Source organism: Hyperoodon ampullatus (genome assembly GCF_949752795.1).
Source record: "Hyperoodon ampullatus genome assembly, chromosome: X".
NCBI lineage: Eukaryota > Metazoa > Chordata > Mammalia > Artiodactyla > Ziphiidae > Hyperoodon > Hyperoodon ampullatus.
The window spans coordinates 63,197,551-63,206,361 of NC_136913.1; positions in this window are offsets into that span (position 1 = coordinate 63,197,551).

Here is an 8,811-nt window from a genome sequence, read left to right on the forward strand (position 1 = left end):
AAAAAGAAGAGGAGAGGAAGTGGGATGGGATCTGCACTGCTTGGTGGGGAGCTGAAGCAGAGGAGAGGCTTCTACATCCAGGGAATCCCCCTCACTGATGGGGAAATCAGTTGGGACAGAAGGGGAGCTTCTGAGGCTGTGGGAGCAGCATGAAATGGCCGGTCTGTGGCAGACAGGACAGAGTGAGACCTACACAGATGGTCCATGCCACAACCCTGCATGCCCCGGACTGGGAAGTGTGTCTGCTGGTGCACACGGGGACTGAGAGGTGGAAAGTGGGGATTGGAGAGCAAACCAGGGTGGAGGACTGCTTTTGGCTGTGAGGAGACAGCCTGAGGGGACGGTAGGGAGGAAATTCTTAACCAGGAATGCTTGTGGAGGAAATCCAGACTGCCATAGAAGCAAGGCACCACTGTTGAGTGATGCACAGGGGTGGAGCCACCATTGCAGCCTCTCTATCCATACGCTGACCCCCTGCCCTGCCAGGTGCTAAGAAAAGCCCCCAGCAGGGTTGACCTCATGCTGGCTGCCAGGCACTAGGGCTGGATCTATTGTGCCCATGGCCTCTGGCTTTCCCACACACCTGTTGCCAACAGGGCAACCCAGGCAGTTGTGCCATCTCTGTTCCCTGTCCTCACTGGGGAAGAACCGAGTACTCCAGGGCAGCCTGGCCCACACGCAGAGGTGAGTCTAAAACCACAGCTGAGACGAGGGGCAGGGCAACTAAGGAACAGGAACAAAAGTCTTCCCATGCAGCTGCACAAGCCACAGATTGAATCCCAATGACCAGCTTGGTAAACACTGCATCTACGGAATATCTGAATGGACAGTGAGTTTTCCCACAAATGAAACTGGTCTAGCTCTAGAAGCTGTGGACTTTGGGGACTAGTACACATGGAAGGTGGGCCAGGACAGAGTCTGAGTTGCCCACACAGTGCCCACAGGGGGACCAGAAACCTACCTAGAGGTTTTGGAGGGCCTCCTGGAGAGGCAGAGGTTGGCTGTGACTCACAGTAGGGGCAAGAACACTGACAGCTGAGACCCAGGAAAATATAATTATTACTATTTTTTGGGGGACTATTGCTTTGATTTTTTTTTATTTTAAGTTTCCATTATTCCCAAGTGATCCATTATATAGTTTTTTTTCCTGCTTTATAACACATTTAATCAGTTATACATATACATATGTTCCCATATCCCCTCCCTTTTGTGTCTCCCTCCCACCCTCCCTATCCCACCCCTCCAGGCGGTCACAAAGCACCGAGCTGATCTCCCTGTGCTATGCGGCTGCTTCCCACTAGCTATCTACCTTATGTTTGGTAGTGTATATATGTCCATGCCGCTCTTTCGCTTTGTCACGGCTTACCCTTCCCCCTCCCCATATCCTCAAGTCCATTCTCTAGTAGGTCTGTGTCTTTATTCCTGTCTTACCCCTATGTTCTTCATGACATTTTTTTCTTAAATTCCATATATATGTGTCAACATACAGTATTTGTCTTTCTCTTTCTGACTTATTTCACTCTGTATGACAGACTCTAGGTCCATCCACCTCATTACAAATAGCTCAATTTCATTTCTTTTTATGGCTGAGTAATATTCCATTGTGTATATGTGCCACATCTTCTTTATCCATTCATCCGATGATGGACACTTAGGTTGTTTCCATCTCCGGGCTATTGTGAATAGGGCTGCTATGAACATTTTGGTACATGACTCTTTTTGAATTATGGTTTTCTCAAGGTATATGCCCAGTAGTGGGATTGCTGGGTCATATGGTAGTTCTATTTGTAGTTTTTTAAGGAACCTCCATACAGTTCTCCATAGTGGCTGTACCAATTCACATTCCCACCAGCAGTGCAAGAGTGTTCCCTTTTTTCCACACCCTCTCCAGCATTTATTGTTTCTAGATTTTTTGATGATGACAATTCTGACTGGTGTGAGATGATATCTCATTGTAGTTTTGATTTGCATTTCTCTAATGAGTAAAGATGTTGAGCATCCTTTCATGTCTTTGTTGGCAGTCTGTATATCTTCTGTGGAGAAATGTCTGTTTAGGTCTTCTGCCCATTTTTGGAATGGGTTGTTTGTTTTTTGTTATTGAGCTGCATGAGCTGCTTATAAATTTTGGAGATTAATCCTCTGTCAGTTGCTTCATTTGCAAATATTTTCTCCCATTCTGAGGGTTGTCTTTTGGTCTTGTTCATGGTTTCCTTTGCTGTGCAAAAGCTTTTAAGGTTCATTAGGTCTCATTTGTTTATTTTTGTCTTTATTTCCATTTCTCTAGGAGGTGGGTCAAAAAGGATCTTGCTGTGATTTATGTCATAGAGTGTTCTGCCTATGTTTTCCTCTAAGAGTTTGATAGTGTCTGGCCTTACATTTAGGTCTTTAATCCATTTTGAGTTTATTTTTGTGTATGGTGTTAGGGAGTGATCTAATCTCATACTTTTACATGTCCGTGTCCAGTTTTCCCAGCACCACTTATTGAAGAGACTGTCCTTTCTCCACTGTACATTCCTGCCTCCTTTATCAAAGATAAGGTGACCATATGTGCGTGGGTTTATCTCTGAGCTTTCTATCCTGTTCCATTGATCTATCTATCTGTTTTTGTGCCAGTACCACACTGTCTTGATTACTGTAGCTTTGTAGTATAGTCTGAAGTCAGGGAGCCTGATTCCTCCAGCTCCATTTTTCGTTCTCAAGATTGCTTTGGCTATTCAGGGTCTTTTGTATTTCCATACAAATTGTGAAATTTTTTGTTCTAGTTCTGTGAAAAATGCCAGTGGTAGTTTGATAGGGATTGCATTGAATCTGTAGATTGCTTTGGGTAGTAGAGTCATTTTAACAGTGTTGATTCTTCCAATCCAAGAACATGGTACATCTCTCCATCTATCTGTATCATCTTTAATTTATTTCATCAGTGTCTTATAATTTTCTGCATACAGGTCTTTTGTCTCCTTAGGTAGGTTTATTCCTAGATATTTTATTCTTTTTGTCGCAATGGCAAATGGGAGTGTTTCCCTGATTTCACTTTCAGATTTTTCATCATTAGTATATAGGAACGACAGAGATTTCGGTGCATTAATTTTGTATCCTGCTACTTTACCAAATTCATTGATTAGCTCTAGTAGTTTTCTGGTAGCATCTTTAGGATTCTCTATGTATAGTATCATGTCATCTGCAAACAGTGACAGCTTTACTTCTTCTTTTCCAATTTGGATTCCTTTTATTTCCTTTTCTTCTCTGATTGCTGTGGCTAAAACTTCCAAAACTATGTTGAATAAGAGTGGTGAGAGTGGGCAACCTTGTCTTGTTCCTGATCTTCGTGGAAATGCTTTCAGTTTTTCACCATTGAGGACGATGCTGGCTGTGGGTTTTTCATATATGGCCTTTATTATGTTGAGGAAAGTTCCCTCTATGCCTACTTTCTGCAGGGTTTTTATCATAAATGGGTGTTGAATTTTGTCGAAAGCTTTCTCTGCATCTATTGAGATGATCATATGGTTTTTCTCCTTCAATTTGTTAATATGGTCTATCACGTTGATTGATTTGCGTATATTGAAGAATCCTTGCATTCCTGGAATAAACCCCACTTGATCATGGTGTATGATCCTTTTAATGTGCTGCTGGATTCTGTTTCTTAGTATTTTGTTGAGGATTTTTGCATCTATGTTCATCAGTGATATTGGCCTCTAGTTTTCTTTCTTTGTGACATTCTTGCCTGGTTTTGGTATCAAGGTGATGGTGGCCTCGTAGAATGAGTTTGGGAGTGTTCCCCCCTCTGCTATATTTTGGAAGAGTTTGAGAAGGATAGGTGTTAGCTCTTCTCTAAATGCTTGATAGAATTCACCTGTGAAGCCATCTGGTCCTGGGCTTTTGTCTGTTGGAAGATTTTTAATCACAGTTTCAATTTCAGTGCTTGTGATTGGTCTGTTCATATTTTCTATTTCTTCCTGATTCAGTCTCGGCAGGTTGTGCATTTCTAAGAATTTGTCCATTTCTTCCAGGTTGTCCATTTCATTGGCATAGAGTTGCTTGTAGTAATCTCTCATGATCTTTTGTATTTCTGCTGTGTCAGTTGTTACTTCTCCTTTTTCATTTCTAATTCTATTGATTTGAGTCTTCTCCCTTTTTTTCTTGATGAGTCTGGCTAATGGTTTATCAATTTTGTTTATCTTCTCAAAGAACCAGCTTTTAGATTTATTGATCTTTGTTATCGTTTCCTTCATTTCTTTTTCATTTATTTCTGATCTGATTTTTATGATTTCTTTCCTTCTGCTAACTTTGGGATGTTTTTGTTCTTCTGTCTCTAATTGCTTTAGGTGCAAGGTTAGGTTGTTTATTCGAAATGTTTCCTGTTTCTTAAGGTAGGATTGTATTGCCATAAACTTCCCTCTTAGAAGAGCTTTTGCTGCATCCCATAGGTTTTGGGTCGTCGTGTCTCCATTGTCATTTGTTTCTAGGTATTTTTTAATTTCCTTTTTGATTTCTTCAGTGATCACTTCATTATTAAGTAGTGTATTGTTTAGCCTCCATGTGTTTGTATTTTTTACAGCTCTTTTCCTGTAATTGATATCTAGTCTCATAGCATTGTGGTCAGAAAAGATACTTGATACAATTTCAATTTTCTTAAATCTACCAAGGCTTGATTTGTGACCCAAGATATGATCTATCCTGGAGAATGTTCCATGAGCACTTGAGAAAAATGTGTATTCTGTTGTTTTTGGATGGAATGTCCTATAAATATCAATTAAGTCCATCTTGTTTAATGTATCATTTAAAGCTTGTGTTTCCTTATTTATTTTCATTTTGGATGAGCTGTCCATTGGTGAAAGTGGGGTGTTAAAGTCCCCTACTATGATTGTGTTACTGTCGATTTCTCCTTTTATGGCTGTTAGTATTTGCTTTGTGTATTGAGGTGCTCCTATATTGGGTGCATAAATATTTACAATTGTTATATCTTCTTCTTGGATCGATCCCTTGATCATTATGTAGTGTCCTTCTTTGTCTCTTCTAGTAGTCTTTATTTTAAAGTCTATTTTGTCTGATATGAGAATTGCTACTCCAGCTTTCTTTTGGTTTCCATTTTCATGGAATATCTTTTTCCATCCCCTCACTTTCAGTCTGTATGTGTCTCTAGGTCTGAAGTGGGTCTCTTGTAGACAGCATATATATGGGTCTTGTTTTTGTGTCCATTCAGCCAATCTGTGTCTTTTGTTGGGAGCATTTAGTCCATTTACATTTAAGGTAATTATCGAGATGTATGTTCCTATTCCCATTTTCTTAATTGTTTTGGGTTCGTTATTGTAGGTCTTTTCCTTCTGTTGTGTTTCTTGCCTAGAGAAGTTCCTTTAGCATTTGTTGTAAAGCTGGTTTGGTGGTGCTGAACTCTCTCAGCTTTTGCTTGTCTTTAAACATTTTAATTTCTCCATCAAATCTGAATGAGATCCTTGCTGGGTAGAGTAATCTTGGTTGCAGGTTTTTCTCCTTCATCACTTTAATTATGTCCTGCCACTCCCTTCTGGCTTGTAGGGTTTCTGCTGAGAGATCAGCTGTTATCCTGATGGGGATTCCCTTGTGTGTTATTTGTTGTTTTTCCCTTGCTGCTTTTAATATGATTTCTTTGTGTTTAATTTTTGACAGTTTGATTAATATGTGTCTTGGCGTATTTCTCCTTGGATTTATCCTGTATGGCACTCTCTGTGCTTCCTGGACCTGATTAACTTTTTCCTTTCCCATATATAGGGAAGTTTTCAACTATAATCTCTTCAAATATTTTCTCAGTCCCTTTCTTTTTCTCTTCTTCTTCTGGAACCCCTATAATTCGAATGTTGGTGCATTTAATGTTGTCCGAGAGGTCTCTGAGACTGTCCTCTGTTCTTTTCATTCTTTTTTCTTTATTCTGCTCTGCAGTAGTTACTTCCACTATTTTATCTTCCAGGTCACTTATCCGTTCTTCTGCCTCAGTTATTCTGCTATTGATCCCATCTAGCTTGTTTTTAATTTCATTTATTGTGTTGTTCATCGTTGCTTGTTTCATGTTTAGTTCTTCTAGGTCCTTGTTAAATGTTTCTTGCATTTTGTCTCTTCTATTTCCAAGATTTTGCATTCTCCTTACTATCATTATTCTGAATTCTTTTTCAGGTAGACTGCCTATTTCCTCTTCATTTCTTAGGTCTGGTGGGTTTTTATCTTGCTCCTTCATCTGCTGTGTGTTTTTCTGTCTTCTCATTTTGTTTATGTTACTGTGTTTGGGGTCTCCTTTTTGCAGGCTGCAGGTTCATAGTTCCCGTTGTTTTTGGTGACTGTCCCCAGTGGTTAAGGCTGGTTCCATGGGTTGTGTAGGCTTCCTGGTGGAAGGGACTAGTGCCTGTGCTCTGGTGGATGAGGCTGGATCTTGTCTTTCTGGTGCGCAGTTCCACATCTGGTGGTGTGTTTTGGGGTGTCTGTGGACTTATTATGATTTTAGGCAGCCTCTCTGCTAATGGGTGGGGTTTTGTTCCTGTCTTGCTAGTTGTTTGGCATAGGGTGTCCAGCACTGTACCTTGCTGGTCGTTGAGTGAAACTGGGTGCTGGTGTTGAGGTGGAGATCTCTGGGAGATTTTTACCATTTGATATTATGTGGAGCTGGGAGGTCTCTTGTGGACCAGTGTCCTGAAGTTGGCTCTCCCACCTCAGAGGCACAGCACTGATTCCTGGCTGCAGCACCAAGAGCGTTTCATCCACACGGCTCAGAATAAAAGGGAGAAAAAGTAGAAAGAAAGAAAGAAAGAAAGGAAGGAAGAAAGGCGGGAGGGATGGAGGAAGGAAGGAAGGAAGGAGGGAAGGAAAGAAAGAAAGAAAGAAAGAAAGAAGATAAAGTAAAATAAAATAAAGTAAGATAAAATAAAATAAAGTTATTAAAATAAAAAATATTTATTAAGAAAAAAATTTTTTTAAATGGACAGATAGAACCCTAGGACAAATGGTGGAAGCAAAGCTATACAGACAAAATCTCACACAAAAACATACACACTCACAAAAAGAGGAAAAAGGGAAAAAAATCATAAATCTTGCTCTCCAAGTCCACCTCCTCAATTTGGGATGATTCGTTGTCTGTTCATGTATTCCACAGATGCAGGGTACATCAAGTTGATTGTGGAGCTTTAATCTGCTGCTTCTGATGCTGCTGGGAGAGATTTCTGGTTTTGGGGAGATTTTTAAATTACTGATTCAGTTTCATTACTAGTAATTGGTTTATTCAGATTTTCTATTTCTTCGTGATTCAGTATTGAAAGTTTATATGTTTCTAGAAATCATCTGTTTCTTCTAGGTTGTCTAATTTGTTGATATATAATTGTTCATAGTATTCTCCTATACTTTGTTCTTCATCTGTGTATGTTGTAATTTCTCCTCTTTCATTTCTGATTTTATTTATTTGGGCTCTCTCTATCTTTTTCCTGGTGAGTCTGGCTAATATTTTGTCAATTTTATCTTTTTGAAGAATTAACTTTTAATTTCATTTATCTATTCTATTGTGTTTTGGGGATTTTTATGTCTCCATTTCATTTATTTCTTCTGTGATCTTTATTATTGTCTTTCTTCCACTAACCTTGGGCTTTGCTTGTTCTTTTTCTAGTTTCTTTAAATATACATTTAGAGTTTTTGCTTGAGATGTTTCTTGTTTCTTGAGGTGGGCCTATATCACTATGATCTTCCCTCATAGAACTGCTTTTGCCTCATCCCATGAATTTTGGAAAGTTATGTTTCCATATTCATTTGTCTCAAGGTAATCTTTTATTTCCTCTTTGGTTTCTTCATTGACTCAATGATTGTTTAGTAGCATGTTATTTAGTCTCCACATGTTTCTGTTTTTTCTAGATTTCTTCTTGCAGTTGATTTCTAGCTTCATGCCATTGTGGTTAGAAAAGATGCTTGACTTGATTGCAAAATTTTTATATTTATTGAGACTTGTTTTTTGGCCTAACATGTGATCTATCCTGCAGAATTTTCCACGTGCACTTGAAAAGTGTGTTTTGCTTCTTTTGGATGGAGTTTGCTATACATATCTATTAAGTGCATGTAATCTAAAGTGGTTTTTTTTTGTTTTGTTTTGTTTTTTGTGGTACACAGGCCTCTCACTGTTGTGTCCTCTCCAGCTGCAGAGCACAAGCTCCGGACACGCAGGCTTAGCAGCCATGACTCACGGGCACAGCCACTCCGCGGTATGTGGGATCCTCCCAGACCAGGACACAAACCCATGTCCCCTGCATCGGCAGGCAGACCCTCAACCACTGTGCCACCAGGGAAGCCCTAAAATGTTTTTTAAGGCCAATGTTTCCTTACTGATTTTCTGCCTGGATGACCCATCCATTGATGTAAGTGGGGCATTAACATCCCCTACTATTATTGTATAGCCATCTATTTCTCACTTTATTTCTGTTAATATTTGCTTTATATATTTATGTGAGCCTATGTTAGGTGCATAAATGTTTACAAATGTTGTGTCCTCTTGTTGGATTGACCCTTTTATCATTATGCAATGTCCTTCTTTGTATTTTATTAGTCTTTGTCTTAAAGTCTATTTTTTTCATATATAAATTGTTGCTACCCCAGCTTTCTTTTATTTTCCATTTACATAGAATATCTTTTTCCAACCCTTCGCTTTCAATCTATGTGTGTCTTTGTATTTTAGATCTATTATGAACCTCTTGTAGGCTGCATATAAATAGGTAGATGGGTCCTTTTTTTTTTTTTCCAGTCAGCCACCTTATACATTTTGATTGGGACATTTAGTCCATTGAATTTAAAGTGATTATTGATAGGTTATTACTT